At 40.2% G+C, this 18,666-nt stretch overlaps 1 long non-coding RNA gene across 1 annotated transcript in view; it reads left to right on the top strand.

Moving 5' to 3' along the window:
- LOC143150057 (uncharacterized) overlaps window positions 1-18,666 on the top strand; it is a 75,840-nt gene that overhangs the window by 35,226 nt on the left and 21,948 nt on the right. The gene's annotated exons all lie outside the window — the stretch shown is intronic.

Below are 18,666 nucleotides of genomic sequence, written 5' to 3'. Positions count from 1 at the left end.
ACAATCTTGTTCTCCAGTTCTGGCAAGAAATACTTCAAATTGTTTAAGAATTGTAGGCTAGAAGTTTCCTTCCAAAATGGAGTATAAATTTTCTCAAAAATAAAAAGATTTCCTAAGAAAGTATCTAGAATCGAAGGATCAATAATACAAGGGCTAAAAGTTAATTCTACTATCATAAATAATTTTGTTCTCTAGTTCTGGCAAGAAATACTTCAAATTGTTCAAAAATTATAGACCAGAAGTTTCCTTCTAAAATGAACTATAAATTTTCTCAAAACTAGAAAGATCTCCTAAGAAAGTATCTAGGATCGAAGGATCAATAATACAAGGCGTAAAAGTCAACTCTACAATCATAAACAATCTTGTTCTCCAGTTCTGGCAAGAAATACTTCAAACTGTTCAAGAATTGTAGACAAGACGATTCCTTCCAAAATGGTACATAAATTTCTTTTACATTCTCAACCAGAAGAGCAATCTCTGTAGAAAGATCGAACCATAAAATATTTTCTCAAAACTAGAAATTATCGCAAAATTGCAGGAAAAACGTATCCCTTCGCGATCGAGTGTTATTGAATTTTATTCGAGCGCGACAAGTGACGAGTTACTGTTCGACGAAAGCCGTCGAGCTTTACGTGGAACGAACAAACCTGTTCTTCGAACCGAGCTACGGGGTTCCAGGTTTCACCACTCCCCACTCCTCGCTACGTTTCACGAGGAACGGTTCTTTTTCGCGGCACGAGGAAAAGCGGATTTTTCCTCCGCCTCGCCAAAGGATCGACCATCCTCTCTATCGCCAAAGCGCGGAGAACTGGTCGGGCCGGGCGCGTCTTTAATTTATCGGTTTCGAACGAGAGCATCGGGCTGTATCGAAGTCCTTTCTTCTTTTCCCTTACGGCCCCCTGTTCCAAGGGTGCTTCGGAATTTCAGTGAATCATTGGGCGGGGCGCGGAAAATTCATTCACTCCGCAAGCATGTGTGCGCGACGCTCCACGCGAGCAAGGGATATGTCGCTTCGAGTAAGGGATGAGATGGAACTTCGAACGAATCTTTCGGGGCGATATTCGCTGTTGCGCTTTCGACGCTACTATTTCCCGAATACCACGATAATAATAATAGCAACAGCGTCTTTATTACGCGATTGTAAATCAATTTTAGTGCTTCGATTTCTAACGACGCTTCTTTTTTTTCCTCACGATTGCCGGAAATTGAAACATTGCGTCTGATTGGACGACAATAAAAGGGTGCGGATAGATTTGTCATGGAAAAGAACAAATGATTGTTTCGATAATTTATTCAAGAAAAATTACACGATGAAGTCGCTCGATTTTTTTTCTTTAGTGAGATTGAAACACATTGTCGAAATTGTATATAAGCAAGAATGCCTGTGAAATTAGTTTTCGTGCATTCCCGCAGTGCGAACATACCTCGACTGTTCGTATGATTTAGGTTTCTGAAATTGTTGGATGTGACAATGTATGGAATTTTATTAAACTTTATGGTATTGGCTGTTGGAGACCTTTTTTAAAATGTTGACAAATTGACCATTAGGCTATTTTAAAAGAAAAAGATACGGTGTATGTGTATAAAATTTGCTTTTTTATTAATGACTGAAATTTTGAAAAATTGAAACAAACACTTGGCTAATGCACATCAAATTTTGTGTGAGATTATTGAAAATTGAAAGTTGAGTATCGTGCAGGCAGTTTCCTAAATGGATGTTTGTCATATTTTTGTGCTTGATATGATTTTTTCAATAATCTTTTTTGTATCATATTTAAGGGTATAAACTATCATTTTACATATGTACTCTTACAATTTTATGTCAAACTGTTCACAGTTTTACAAGATAATTAAAAGAAAAATCTATTGTTATGAACTCACAAAGATATGCACCCCTGTAAGAAGGCATACACACCTCAAAATGCAGAAAAGAATATTAACCTTTTCTACTCGAGAGGCGATTCTCGATCGCCACTTAATTCGGTGTACTTTCTCCAATTCGGAAATCCATCGTGATTTGGAATTGAAATTAAAATTCAATTACTCCTTTCTTGTACGATGTAAACATATGTATATGAAATGTTGAAACGAAAACGTTCCGTTTTAAATTAATTACACGATCTGAAGGATTTCATCGAGATGTTAGTTTTTGGTAGCAGAAAAGCTTCGAGTGCAAAGGGTTGATGCATCTCGTTGCTGTTGACACCGTATGAGAACACAATCTTTGAGGATGGTTCGCAAAAATATTGTGCGCAAAATACGGAAAAATTACGGTGGAACCATCATCGTGGCGGCTTGTACCATGTATACACTTCCAAAATACATAAAAAAAAAAAAGAAAACAAAATTACGATTTTACGAAATTCACAGCTGCACATGCCCTTGTGATACATATTGTAAACATTGTTTCACGCGAAAACCTTTCCTCCCCAGTGTATTTCTTGCGGTGGAATCGCTTTCGTTCCGATTGTACCCGGTGTTCACCCTCTATATAATTGAGAAGCGACTCGTGTGCAGTAAGAAACGAGGGGTCGGTAATCCAAGTGTCACAACCCGACAAAAGTGAATAGGAGAATAGAAATTTCTGCGTTTGACTCTATTGAAAGATATCTACCCCATTTGCCGAAGGGTGGGTTCTACAATAAATCGAGGAGGGAGCGTGACGCGTTCGGAACGAGTTTACAGGGGGTTAGCGACACGAACCGCTAAGAATGCCCGCGCACTTGAAATAAATCAGGGGTCGGTTCGTCTCTGGCGAAAAAAAAGAGAGGAGAAGAAAAAAAACTAAGAAAGAGAGAAAACACCGACGAAAGCAGATAAATAGGGGCTGGTGGAAGCGGAAAGGTGGTGTAAAGAAAAAAAAAAAACGGACAGGCAATGACACATAGAGAGATCCAGGGATGAACGAAGGGGTGGGTGGTCGGGGATACCGAAGAGGGTAGACCAGCGACGAGTTCGCGGTGAGAATTTCTTGTTCGTATCCATCGAGTGGGGGGTATCTCTCCACCCCACGTTGTCTGTCCTCCGTCTCTCTTGCGCAAGCGCCCCCGCGTTCGCACCCCTTAAGTTAATGGAACTTCGGGGAACTCTCTTCCATCTTCGTTCGTCGAGAGCTACTCTCGTCGGAGGAGTGCCCGCGACTTACCAACAACGATGAATATTGTTATACCGCCGAGTGGAAATTGGAGCCTCGTCGTTTTTACGGGTGGTAAAAAGTGGCGGGGAATCTGTTGATCCCATTGCAACGCGCGCGACACCATTTTTCGAACTAGATGCAGACGGAGGCGACACGCTGACTAAGGTTTCAATTTTCCTGCTTTAAGGGAAGAGTTTCCTTTGGATGGAGACGCGTGAATGAATAACAGATTTATCACGAGACATTTTTAACGTAATTCTCCATTCTCTTTACCTGAATTTATCCGTTGGTGATAGGCTTATTTGGGATATTTTGAGGGTAGGTTTTATCTTTTCAGTACAGAATTTCCAGACATAGTTTACAGCAGGTTTTTAATCTATTTGGGCTCAGTGATACGTAGTGTAAGTTTGTTTCTGACCTTTTTAAATTCCATTTGTACACTTGTGTTGTTATAAATCTAATCTAAAATAGGTTGCATTCTCCAGAACAATTGATACCTTCGATTCCAAATGCCATCATATTCTATAGAATGTCTCGATATGCCTTGCAAATTCGATTCAATAAGAACGTATTATTACAACTATATACAATTCATGCAAATATAGAATAAATTTTCGAATAATGTTAGCCAGTATACTACTAAGGATACCCACAGAGTCTCAAAACAATCGAAACACGAATTCTTGTACTGCCACCAAATCCATATATTCGAACGACGTAAAGATAGTTCGTGTATCAAAGAAATATTGTCCATAAAGATCAGGGAAAGTACATGTTTCGAGAAGTGATTTTTACCTTCGATTTTGAGGTAGAGTTCCTTTGGATTTCGTTTTCTCAGGTGAGAGAGAATGGCTGGTCGACGGAGTTCAGGGTCGTTACATCGAGGTCGAAGGTATCCTATTGGTCCTTCAGCATCTTCAAATCGCACGGGAGGAGTCACCGTGATTTTTCCCGCGCGAGGTGACCCATGCGAGGAGATCTGGTTGCCAGGGGGGTTTTAAACGAAGTTCACGTTTCCGAAGTCACTATTGCCCCTGACACGTAGAAAGTTTATAGCCGTGGTGCCCGGTCGATTCCCGGCCGCCTTTGAGTTCACCCCGGTGAACGTCTGTCGTTCCCGTTATGTATAAAACGTTTACCCGGAGTTCGCCCCGGGAAACAGACCCCGGGAAAATGTAATTCCATCGTACAGTCAGCCCCGGGGAAACTTTCGGGTTTAACGTGCGCCCCATTTATCGTCGGCCAAACGCCACTGTCGTCGCGCCATTCTCCTCCTTTGTCGCTCCACAATGCAGACTGTCGAGTCCATTAGAGACGTTGCAAGAAATCTTAAACACCCCGTATGTACATGGCGAGTGGATTATGTAGGAATAAAAAATCCTCGATTTTCAAGATTTAGACGAGTTGAAGTCTCCGTGAACCGAGAGTCATGGGTATATGTATTGTGGGAAGGAAGATCAGGATTGGGTTTAAAGAAATTGTGGTCTGAGTTAGGATATGATTCCCCCCTCTGAGTTGTAGGGGGGAAAAGGTTGAGTTTTTGGTTAAGAAGATTCTGATCTGAGTTAGGTCTGAATTTCCAAGGTTTAGATGAGTTACGAAATCTTAGATGAGTTATGTAGGAATAAAAAAAAGTGATCCTTGATTTTCAAAATTTAGACGGGTTGAAGTCTCCGTGAACCGAGAGTCATGGGTAGATGTATTGTAGGGAGGAAGATCAGGATTGGGTTTAAAGAAATTGTGGTCTGAGTTAGGATATGTATTGTAGGGGGGAAAAGGTTGAGTTTTTGGTTAAGAAGATTCTGATCTGAGTTAGGTCTGAATTTCCAAGGTTCAGATGAGCCACGAAGTCTCTGTGAACTGATACCCTTGAATATGTATTGTGTGGAAGAAAAAAATTAATCTCGAGTTCAAGAGAATGAGGTACAGTGAGTAATACAATATGGACAATCCTGAGTAATTTCTGTCAGTCGTAAGCCTTAAAGTCCGACTCAATACGACTCGCGAATTTCACGACGTATCTTTCTCTCTCCCTACAATACATAATTGACAGAGGTGAGCAGAAGTGCACACTCATGGAATAGTGTGATTCCTCTTTATTCTTAGTTCTGATCTGATCTCGGCTAAAAATTATATAGATAAAAGAATTACACTTAGAGCGTATTTGCTTTCCAGTCACATCGGTCCGCAGACAAAATTCCCTTCGATCATAAATCGAACACCGTATACGTCATATCTCTCACTTTCAAGATCACGTACTAGTATCGAGGACGCTCCTGGATATAATTCAGTGATCAGAATGTTAGATATACCTAACTACGATACAGTAAAACCACCCATTACCTCTCTCTCTCCGTCCATCTTGTCTTCCCCCACTCCGTACGCGCAGGATTCGGCTTATTTCGCTGGCTACGTCGAGTGGGAATTGGTTACAGACGTATGTATGCGCATATAACAGCCAAGGTCGTGTAGTTCCTAGCGTCCCCCACCACCGAGGCTCGCGACGCCGCCTGGCGGGAAATTGAACGAACGGGCAGCGACTTCGCGCGTGCACGATTCGAGTGGCCTTTAAACCGAGTCGCCTCGTTAGGGTCCTCGTGATGAAGTGCGCTACAGCGAAGAGGATGCGGGGGATTCTTCGGCGTTATCGCAAGAAGTTAGCCTCTCGCGGTAGACCCGGCCCCTTAGTCACCGCGATGGCTTCATTTCCCCTCCAGGTACGTGTTCAAAGTGCTGGTAAGCCTCGAGTGCCACGGACACGAAAAAAAAAAATTAAAAAAAAAAAAGAAAAAAAAAAGAAAATTAAAAAGAATCAGCCCCGGTTCGTGTTCGTGTCCGCGTTCGCGGGTGCAAACACGACGTATTGGTTCAGAGGATGTAGCGTCTGGGTTAGGTTGATTCGATCTCGTTGTTCGGGGAACAATAACAGGTGGCTGGATGGTAGTTCTCTTCGGAGGAAATTGATATTGCGTTCTCGATATAAAATGGCGGATGGGCGAGCCACGTACGTACCTACGTACGCGCTGGGTTTCATAAAATCCGCAAATATTGACGTTCGGAGATTTCTATTTGGAGGAGTAGCTTTTTACGAGAGACCCTCGTTCTCCAGTTGTTTAGTAAATTAAATCGATTCGAACAGGGCCACGACGTTGATCTGGAATTAGTGGCAGCTTTAGTCCAGGGATTTCTTAAAGAGTTTACGATCTGTTACGGAAAGAATCGGTAAACTCGGCTCGGGTTGTGAAGAAAGGACCTGTAATAGAGATTTTTCGTGCAAACTTGAAAACAAACTTTCCTGGATTTACGCTTTATTGGATCGGTGAACTTCTAGATATTTTTTCCCGCAAAGAAATTACGAAAATGTATAACACAGAAGAAGTGATCTCCCAAGAAGTCCATTCCCTTGATCTTGATCATTTCTTTTTAATAATATTAGTTTTATTTTGTGTTTTCGACGATATCTCTTAGGTGACATACTGAAAATTAATAATGCATTTCTTGAAAATTTATTTTCTCAACTTCCAAATAGCAACAAGTGTCGTTATGCGCGTTAGACCCAACTCTTGTCGATTAAAATATTAGCTCTAGCCGAGAAAAGATCGAGAGAGGGATATGTTTTATTTTTGTCGAAGAAAACAATACGATCCAACCAGCCGTAACTCCGTCTGTCTGCTCGCGATAACATAATCTTCTGTACCGTGTCGTTAGGCGTCGAGGTGTAAATTCATCCGACCCTGTAGCGTATCGCGAGAGTGACACGAATACCCTATCTTCACTATAATTTGATATAGTGGAGTTGTATTCAGACTATAAATTACCTGTTTGTATAGAACGATATTGTTCTATTGGTTTATTGTAAACTATTCAGGTTCTCGCTTTATGGTTCGTGAATTCTCCAATATTCAAAATCAACGTTTACTCAAGTCCACCAAAGGACTACTTCGGTCGATTAAAATGATTTCGAAATTCTTTACACTTTGTTCGACACTCGACACATAAGTGCTACCAATCATAAACTCCGTCTATTAATTATTGTCACGCTGTTAGAAATATTCACAAATCAATGTCTAATAGAGTCTTACTCGCACGTGACAGTAATTAGAAATTTATTATTACTTTTATCGCGTAGTTCGTGGCTCCGACAGGGTAGCGCCAGGAAATGAAACGAAACGATAATTTTTGCGGCGGAAGGAATTCGGTACAGGATTTGTCCTTTGGCGAACCTTCGTTAGCTTTTCATCGCCGTTGCGCCGCGATTCCAGTCAAAGGACTCAGCTCGATCTTTTACCTCGCAGCGGCGGCTGTCTGAAAAGGAAGACTTGCTCATTAAGGTCTTAGTTAAGCAATCTTGTTTGCCCGTCGACGGATTCCCATTTTTTCCCTTCGTATTTACGCGATTCGAGTCCTTGCGTTGCCTGCTCCTTCGAGGGCACTTGCTTATTTATAACGGGCATATACACGGGGTGAATCCGAGAATCGTGGAGCAACAGGAAATTATTCTTTCGGGACAAGTAAGTCGAAGAACGGTATTTCTTTCCACTCGAGGAACAAGTGTTTCTGAAAATCAGTAGTGTTGATTTAAGCAATAGTCGGTTCGATGTATTTTCCTGTTTGTTTCTGTAACGAGCAGATGTTTATAGGTTAGGTTTACTTACGTTCGAACATTCGTTTCGAGAAGAAGTACGTATCTGTGAAAATCGATAACTCGCGATTGATGATCGTAATTTATCAATATATTGCAATTTCTATAGTGAGTATATTTTTGTAGGTTATGTTTAATCATAGGTTAGACTCGGTAGCAGTGAAACTGCATCAGTGACGCTGACAGAAATTTCGAATGGAAGGGGGCCACATTTTTTTTGATTTCAGAAGGAAAGATTTTTTTCTCGATTCCTTGATTTCTGTAGACGTTCTTTAATATTTCTAGTATGTTCGGTAAATGTTAAAGAAAATTGTTTAAATTCTCTGGTCGCGCTACTGTGTGTATATATTCCTTTCTATACGGCGAAATAAAGATATTACTATTACTACTATGATTTCTCTTTCGAATTCAATGAAATTATTTTAATCGTGCAGTAACATACACGTGCCCACGTTTTGTGTATTCTAGCCACCTGATACAAAGAAAAATTTTCGACGCTGTACGAATTCATTAATTCAATTAAACAATTCAACTTCATTGGATTTGTTGCGACGTAATATGTTTTAATTATCTTCCGGGGACGGTGCTTGATGCACTGACGCGCGACGCGCGTAATTTCCTGTTCTTTTATGTGAACGTATTACTCGCGTTGCAATTTCCCACGTCGACAATTCGAGTGATTTTTTCTCATAAGCGGAATATGTATTATATTTACCAATTTATGTGGGAGAATTTGTTTGATACAGGAAGTTGTAAAATTTTCATCGCATCAGACATGATACAGATGCAAGATGGAAAATGGGTGCGCACAAAAGTGAAATATAGAGAATATAACTTCTTTAGATCTACTATTAGCACGGTATGTGCGCGAGATAGTCTCTGAAAGGAATAAGATTCGTCGTGATGCAATTTTTTCACACGCGTACTATACATGGATGCACGTTCAGGTTACAATCTAATTTAAATACTATTATATGGGAGTAATTACTAAAGTTTCGGACATATTTCTCCAATAATAGAACACAAAAACGTGAGAATAAATAGACGTAATGTCACTTTGAATTTTTGTTCAGTCTAAACAAAATTATTTGTTCCTTACAAAACTAACCGTATTATTAAAGTAATCGAGCGACTCAAGAACTAAAATTTTTAGAGTTTTACAACCCAATCTCACTATAAATGCAGTGAGATAGCCAACTGTAATTTTAGATTCACGATTGTAGCGAATTTTGTCTGCGGACCGATGCGACTGGAAAGCGACGCGTCCCGAGTTCAACTTCCATTCAACTTAATTTCAAATCGAGTACAGTGCAATACGAAACCTACCGGTCTACAATTTCTCATCCATTCTAAGCCTACTCTATTCCACTATTTTTCTACTTCCATGGGGTTTGAGAGTCCCCGGATGGCCGACTATAATTTCAGATTCACGATTGTAGCGAATTTTGTCTGCGGACCGATGCGACTGGAAAGCGACGCGTCCCGAGTTCAACTTCCATTCGACTTAATTTCAAATCGAGTACAGTGCAATAGGAAACCTACCGGTCTACAATTTCTCATCCATTCTAAGCCTAATCTATTCCACTATTTTTCTACTTCCATGGGGTTTGAGAGTCCCCGGATGGCCGACTACAATTTCAGATTCACGATTGTAGCGAATTTTGTCTGCGGACCGATGCGACTGGAAAGCGACGCGTCCCGAGTTCAACTTCCATTCGACTTAATTTCCAATTGGGCACGGTTCGGTCTTAACAATAACTCTAACCTGCAATTGAACTAGAATTTTATTCACCATAAACCATAGTTTATTTCATCCCGACTACTTTTTTTCCGAGACACCCCATAGCTGTAAATTTTTTTCACATCGCGATACACCCGCACACGGACACGCGTATTTCGCGGAACAGTTCGCGCGTGCCTCGTGAACAGATTTATGGTGCACATAGGCGTGTATCGCGAGGAGACGTCTCTTTACTCCCCCCCTTCCGCATGCATTACCCATCTACGTGTTCATGGACACGCGCGCGCATACACAGAGACCACAGGCGAGGCTTCTTTCTCGTTCTTGCCGGTTTCTCCTTGAATTTGAAAGGCCAGAGGGTAATCCGGGTTTATTAGTGACCGGGCACAAAGGCTGCAAGGACAAAAGCGCGGAACGATCGCGAGCTCGGCCGAGGGACGTCGAATTGCTACGTCCATCCGCGGGACTCGAGTGCGAGGCGGTTGCGTCGTTTTCATGGAAAAGCTCGTGCTTCCGATCCCGGCGTGGTTCCCGACGTTAATTAATACAATCAGCGGTGCGATAAGATCTCGAATAAGACGCCGCGAACCGACCTACCCTCTCTATTTCTTTCCTCGTCGTTTGTGAGTTTGAATGAACCGCAGCAACCCCTCGCTCGATGGTAGTGATGGGACCAATCCAATCACGTACTCGTTAATCCTGGAAAGGATAACGAGGAGCATCGCTCGATCGATAATTCACGATTTCGTCGAATCTTGGGCCATGGAAAGTTGAAAAATATTAAACTTGTATTTTTCTTTCCGTCGAGTTTGATATTTATAGCGAGAATAATTCGATCGTTGCAATGACGAGTAAAATAATTATCAAGATGGAGGGTGGAAGTATAACAGTGTAATAGTAAAGGGTCCTAGACTCGAAGGACGTCGTACGGTACTTATGGAGAGGAATTAAAATCTTTGATCAACGTAGGTTCTGCGATCGATTCTTTCCTGTGTAAAATTCATTTTCGTTGTTTATCAACATTTGACTTCGCAGACAATTGAATGTAAATAGAGAAATTGGTTTAGAGGTATTGGTTCGAGTTTGCCAGTACAAGACCACTAATATCAACGAAAATTACTTTGTAGACGCGAACATAACATAAATCGATCAAAAGTATAATATATCGCAAAGGTGTGAGATGTACATTCAAGGGAAGACATTGGAGATCAGATAAGACAAAGTTTGTATAATCAATGAAGTATAGAATCTTTGTTGACATTAGTCTGTATAGTAATTATCTTACATCATTAGTTTCTTTTTCTTCGTCTCTTACTATACAGATTGGTTTGTTTTATAGATTTATATCTGATTTTAAGATAATTTCAAGGTTATAGTGTCTTATGCCCTTGAATCCACCTCTACATCGACCACTATGCTTTGCATTTAAAAGTACATAGTGTTTTTTAAAAAGAAGGACATGGTTCAACTAATCTTGAAGATTTCTTTGTATCACTGTATTTGCTCCCTTCAAACAGTACAACTTTCCTCCGACATTTTCTCCTAACTTTGCCCCTAACAAATACTTGGGTGTCTCGTTATTCATGATTCACCCTATATACTACAGAACACAAAATCGAGCACAATATATTTATTCATTCTCGTATAAATATATAATATTAAGTTACCGGCCACTTTGATTGTTATATTATTTAATTCGTATCCATGTTCAAAATGGAAACTTTAAATTTCACAAATTTCTGTTTGATTAAATATTTTAAGAAATGATGGAAGTGGATAAAAATATCGAATGTGAAGAAAATTTGATTCTTCACAAGCTACCGTAATATTTTAACCAACATTTCACTAAGTTGTAAATGACACTAGTCCATCGACCACCCTTTTACAGATATTTGAGGCAAAGAATTATATCTACCCGGGATACGTCTTAGTATGACGACTGTTCGATGGTATAGCGAGAATTCGTACCATTTTATCCGGTAGAAACGAGAAACACGGTGAATTCTATAATTGAGCAAACATCGGTGGTTCCGTGCGCGAACGAACGGATATATCGTTACGCAGCGGTTTAATGAGTGAGGAGGAACGGATTCTGGGTGGCGTTCGTCCACACAGTGTGAATTTCGGTGTTTTTGAGCGGTCGTGAACTGCTGTTGCGCGAATTATTGGCGGCGTTGTTGGGATAATATTAATGGTTTCTACAGAGAAGCTCAGAAGTCGTGCTAGCTTCGACTCGTGAACTCTTTTTCTTCAATATTACCAGTTTTTTAAAAATATTCCAGGCGAACGATGAAAATAAAAGAATCCTTTTTTCCTAAACGAATCACCACCTCAGAATCTTTAAATAATTGCAGTTTCGTTGATCCCGGTAGAAGACCAATAAATCCCATAGAGGAAAATTTAACGGTTCGATAACTTCTATTATCTCACGATACGCGAAATTAAACAAAAATTGAATAACCTGGAACGTTGTAAACTCCCTTACTTTTGAATACAATGAAGATTCGCCTTAATTGTAAATATTCACCCGACTGGTGCACCACGTGCTACGAACGCCCATAGGCGTTCAGCGCTAGGCTTGATAAATACGAGTGCAAGATTTCCGCACACGAGGGTCTTTGAATTTCGCGGAGAGCTCGGGACAACTCCCGATTCGCCGGTATCGTTACAAAAAATTCCCACAAATTCACAGAGACGCGGGAAACCGCAAAAACTCGGTGTAAATAACAGGCGGGACACAATTTTCCGTATTCGCACGTTTCAACAATTTTCATTGGGTGGTGAGGGGTGCACTGTTCTCGCGATCTGCGGGAAAAAAATTCGGTAAATATTGGACGAATTCCCGGCGAAGCTTCGACTCGAGCCGAAATTCCGGGCTTAATGAGCCCCGGTGTCCAAGAATCGTCCAACTTTTTCCACGGTGAACGTACCCTGTCAGAGCTTTGTCTTCGGGGACGGGATTAATTCGACACCGACGACGAGGTTTTGTTCGTTTAAATGGCGTCTGCCGCTGCTTGGAAATATTCACCAAATACAAATAACTCGTCGACCGGATTCACGAATCTCGCGAACCGTCTTAACACTGACTGACACAACTTCAACCCCCAAATCACAGTCGCTTTATCGAGATAAACTTAACAGGTTTCACTCCTGTTTGTCACTCGTTCAGTGCGACAGAAGGAAAGCGAACTTTCCATACAATATTTCCGAAACTTCCGGAGGATTCTACGAAATTGTTTAATTATTTTCGTATGTCTGGTACGACATTCGAGGAACTTCTTCAAATAAACAAATTTCAATAATAAAGAAAAATATAATAATATAATATTATATCGTATTAATATATTATGATATACATTAATATATTATGGTTGCAATTTGTTACAACCTGAGAGTACGTTGATTACATCCTAACTGGAAGATTAATTACATATATACTAACTAGAGATTATCTAAATGTTAATTGGTCGAATAAATGTTAACTGGCAGATATTTTACGAATTGAGTCATTTTGTACATTCTCTGTACTAAAATTCTGTTTATTTATTTATCGATGACTGATTGTTTCATCCCTTAACTCACCTTTTCTGAGAAACGTTGATCGGTAACAATGAGTTAATAGTGATTAGAGTTATATTGTATTAATATAATATAATATTAACATCGTATAATAGTAGTATAGTAAAATATTAATATACCATAATATAGTATAATATTAATATCGTGTAATATCAATATTATACAATGACATAATATTCTCTACATTGAATCATCAAACCTGCGATTCTTTGACCGCTGTGTGAATGTTAATATTCTTCTAATTAAGCGCAACAAGGATGGTCATACGGTCGTGAGGTAAAAAGTCCTTCGTCTGTATTGATCCTCATTAAACGAAAGACACGAGGGGTCTAACGATACTCGAACGTTTTTCAAATTCCACGAATCGCGATGAAAGCGCTCGAAGCGTTCCAGGAAGGGTATTAATTGATTCTGAGGCAGCGCCAATTTTTGCACAGGTGTCCGAAACTATTTACTTCGGGGCGCACGTGATATTTTATTTTCCGTTGTGGCGGGTGGTGATGCCATAAATAATGTTTCGAAAAACTACAAAAAAAAAAAAAAGAACAGTTTACTTTCCTCCTCCGACGAGGATCGAACGTTTCGGTATTTTTCTACTGCGACCTTGATAGGACCTTGTCGCGATATTCATCGTGGACTTTATCATCGCAAAACATCAATGACGACGTAGATTCGTTTTTCAACGGTTTTTGTCGCGAGAAATAGGAGAGAACGAATAGAAGGTTACTTTGAAACTTAACCACGAGAGTATTCCACAGATGAAACAAAGTTGGACGAGGAACTGTGAAAAGTTAATAAAATTTGAAAGTTTACAAGATGGCTCGACTAAATGGGATTACCATTTTTTGTTGCATAAAAGACTTCCCGAGACAGAGTTCCCTTGTTTCGAGGGCTACGACCAACCGCGGATAGAATTTTTCTCAAGGTTGTTCTCTTCAAATCAAATTTCAAGGTTATCGATACTCTTTCAAACGATACTCTATATTCTTTTATTTATTCTTACATATCACAAAGAACAAATTCGACGTGATCGTGAGTACACCTAACGTACCTAGAATTTATTCTCAAGATATTTGTGTCTTAATGATTGTTTTACAGATAATAATATATCGGTACTCATCATATCCTGCTCGATAGATCGACATCGATAATGTTCTCCATTGGTGGTCGTCAAATGGATGCAGATTCAAATAACATAGTCTCGGTTTCTTTCGTATTTTTCCCACGGTGTATTTTCACACCTCACAGACTAGTGATCACATATTCCGTACAAATTGAAAATAATTTGCACATTCTGACACACAGTGCACACAAAAACACCTTCCGAGGAGCTTGAATTTTTATCCCAAATGTGAGTATTGGAATTGTAATTCACTCACGGATTCACAAGAAAGAGTAACGCACCGTACGAAAAGTTCTCGAGAATGAAAAATGTTATATTTGCAAACGTAATGTCTGGTAATACATAGAGGACTTCGACTGTGTCGACCTTCTGGGTGAATGCATCGGTCATGTGGACTCCCGACACAGCTGTGTTTATTATTCGTATACCGATGGATTCTAGGTGAATAGGAGGCCAGTGAAAGGAAAACAGAATGTATTCGCGTTAAAGCGTTTTTGTTACACGTAACAACCGATTCCGGAAACTCCGAATTTCGGGTGCTGACAATTCCGGGAGCGCACAATTTCAAGAACACACCTGGCTTAAATTAATACAGGCTACGCGACCCACCGATTTCAATTTCGTTGTACACCTCACCGAAATAATATAACACGAGAGCGATACGGTCGACCGAGCTGGCCAGTTACCTGAAACAGGCCACGCCGTGACCTTTGAGAGTACACTGAGATATTAATTACGAAATACACCGCTCCCGAAATTACTCGTTTCGTACGCGAAGCTTCGATGAATCAGGATACACTTTATTCGAGATTTTCGATTACCACTGACGCGAAATTTTGCAACGTAAGAATTCGTTTATTATTTTCACCTTGCAAAACAGATTGTACGACGCGAAAGCGAATTTACCTCGAATGGTTGAACCTTTTTGAAGTGAACAAATAAAAAAGGAACTTGATACAGTTGTTAATTTCGGAGATAAAAATTCATTCTCGGTGGCGAGAATCGCAAACTTCGACCCCCTGTATTTTTTAAACAAACTCGCAATCGGCAAACCGATGACACAAATTCGTCCTAATTCTACGTAAACTACAACACAGTATCAACAATTTCGATGACGAAAAGGGAACTTGCTACAGTTGTTAAGTTCGGAGATAAAAATTCATTCTCGGTGGCGAGAATCGCAAACTTCGACCTCCTGTATTTTTTAAACAAACTCGCAATCGGCAAACCGATGACACAAACTCGTCCTAATTCTACATAAACTACAACACAGTGTCAACAATTTCGACCGAAAGTGCTCGATTTGGCACAACCCAACGTACGATCCGAAGTACAAGAAGCGAATTGAAAGAAAAATCGACATTAAGAGTAACAATTATTTCGACCTTATGAAAAAGCCATAAATTTCACTCATTCTCACGAAGAATCTTCACCGTTGTAAAATCACACGGTTGTCCCGTGTTTCATCCTCCCTGACAACCCTTTTCGTCCAGCCTCGTGGCAAAAGTGATAAGACTCGGATGTAAAAGCAATTCCAGATCCTTTAACACCCTCCCCGTGCCGTATACTTTGTGGTCGTTAATGGCTGGACGACGAAAAAAGTCGAGACAGAAGGAAAAAAAGATTGGTCTTCGGCCTGTCTCTAAACGAGAACCGAAACCGATCGGTTCGATGGAAGACGTTCTCCAACCCTCTCCTCGTCCACGTCGAAAACTATGGGAATCACCGTCGCTCGTTAATTCGTTCTCCGACGGTGGCAACGGTCGATGGAATTAGGGGATGAAGAAGGTCGGTGGTTTGACGTCCTCGTCGATTCCCATCGATTAACTCGCGCAAACTGCTCGAAAAGGGCGATCGAAGGTGGAGGTGATCCCCACCGAGCGATGCTGGAAACGAGGAAAACGCGAAGGGGTGGATGGTCGAGGGGTGGCTGGATGGGTGGTGAGAGAACTCATCAGTCTTGTTTATCCCTCGTAAACGGTAAGGCAGCTACAGATCGACTCGAATATCGCGAGAACCTCTCCATTATTCCCGTCATGGTCAAGCGACCGGGTTCACCGGGTATCGTGGACGCCGCGCCACGGATTTTCCCTCGTAATTGGTCGGGAGTGGGGGTAGGGAAATGGATTAAATTAACCGGCCGCCACCACGAGGAACTCGGCCTCTCTTATTGGAGAACCATGTTTCCCGATCGGGGAGATTCGGTTTCGTTCTTCGTTCGCTCGGTGATACATAGAGAAGAGGGGTTGTTTAAAGTGGAGGTGAATTAGAGCTGAATTGAGGTTTCAAATGAACGATAGCGAGTGTGTGTGTGCCCGTTTCGAGCGTGTGTACTTGATTATTTGCCGGACCATCGATGGTGGAAAGTGATTGCAGAACAAGTATGGGAGGTATTCCTTCCTTGTTGACACGGAAGGGTAAACTTTATTTTATTTGGAAATTAATTATACAAATAGGCCGAAGGGGTGGGGGGATAAATGATCCACGATGCGCGATTCATCTCTCTTTTTGTTTTACGAATTTATTTAGAGTGTGTCTCGCGCACTCTGTCCGCTCAAATATTATTTTAAACAATACGCGAAAATGTTACCTGCAGTACTTGCAAGGTTTACGAAAATACACGATACGGGAAGAATGTATTTTTTTTTTACGAGCGAAGTCAGTGAAGCACGTTTCTTTAAATGGAAAGACCAATTTTTTGTATTCGATTTTGATACTGTGATTTTTTAAGAGATTTTACTTTCTTCGTTCTATTACTATTGTTATCAAACATTGGTTTTTCTATTTAAAGAAACAAACTTGATCTCTGGATCTCAGCTACGTTTTCACGCGTAAAAAGAAAACCGTTTTTACCGTATTATGTATTTCTTTAAATTTTACAACTTTTGCAAGTAATATTTTCGTGTATTGTTCGAAATAACAAAGATATTACGGTAGTCGGAATTCGTGAGACGTGATGTACATTTTGCGAATAATTCACGATTTTAATTTATTTATCAAGTTTGTAATTTGCGAAGTTTAACGAAGAAACTAATTTAATTCCGAAGAAGGTCTTCGTCTTGTGTTAAAATTCGTGCCAGGAATGTTCATTGAAAAAAATATTTTTTGTTAATTACGATTCCAAAGTAACAGTTTGAAAGCTCGTTAATTAATGTATGACTTTTAATTAATGTATGTCAAAGGGAAGTGACGAAGTCGTTGACCACGGGAGAAAATAACGCAAGATTTAATACCTTGACCACATGTTTGCGATCCTCTTCATGAAAATATTTAGCAACATGTAATGCAAAATATACACATCGCGATTAACCATGTACCGTTTATTTCTGAACGACTTAATTACTTTCGTTGTCATCGTTGAACGTTGGTAGCATACAAATTGGCGCCAGAGAATTCATGTATTTTAAACTACTGTACGAGATTATTTAATTTGATAATTTATCTTAAGGGAATATGCTTCAGATATTCTACGAACGGTTGAAAAAAAAAAATTTCTCCTTTCTTGTATCTTTACTGCGACAATTTAATTAAATATAAACGTAAACTGCACAACCGTTTCAAATGCAAAAATAATCGATTTGTAAATTCTTTCAACTATGGATCCAAGATTCTCGAAACTCCCGAGGTAGTTGAAACTAAATACTATAAATCTGTTCGCGGTGGAAAAAAGACACTCAAAGCACGAAATCAATTCTGAAGCTGAAAAATAAAATTTAATTTCGAGATGATTAAGAGCTACAGTAACGAGAAGACTGGTTCTTTGCTTCCGAGAGAAAACTGGAATTCTTTTTCAGCGCCAAGAGAAAGGTATCAACTTTCAAAATTAGCTTCAAGCGTTTCCGTTCACCGCGAGTGGTCTTACGTTTCAGGGAGCATGTCGGTCGATCGGGTTTCACCGGCAAACCGTTCAGAGAGATGGTTTTTCAAGGAAGAGAGAAAGAAATTCCACCCCCGATCCTTCAGCGAAAGAATAATAATGTCCGGGTGCAGTTTGGTCTTACTTGCACTTTTCTCCGAGCTATTTGTTTCCGTCACGTTTCTCCGCAGATCTGGTGTCTAGTATTTTCGATATCGTCAATTATTCCAGAACAGTTTGGGAAATAAATTCCCCGTTGTTCCAGAAACAACGATCATTCTCCACTCTAAGAATGACCGAGTGCTATTATCGCTCATCTTCCGACAAGATGAAACATCACCTTTTGGAATTTCAATATTTTCCAATCGTTTAAAATTAAATTCGAAATGAATCTTTCGGAAAACGTTAAGTTGTTAATTGTACAAAAACGGGATCAAAGATGCACGAAACGAAACGAATATTTAACGCTACGTCGGTGACGATACCAAATTGTGGGCTAACAATAACACTTGCGTGGTTCTTAAAGTGATCCACAATGGAAAGAATTAATTTAAAGAATGTACAGTTGCGTATTCGACAATACGTTTGA

The sequence above is a fragment of the Ptiloglossa arizonensis genome, chromosome 8, assembly GCF_051014685.1.
Source record: "Ptiloglossa arizonensis isolate GNS036 chromosome 8, iyPtiAriz1_principal, whole genome shotgun sequence".
NCBI lineage: Eukaryota > Metazoa > Arthropoda > Insecta > Hymenoptera > Colletidae > Ptiloglossa > Ptiloglossa arizonensis.
The sequence above is the reverse complement of the archived record's forward strand: the minus strand, read 5'-3'. Positions and strand labels throughout refer to the sequence as shown.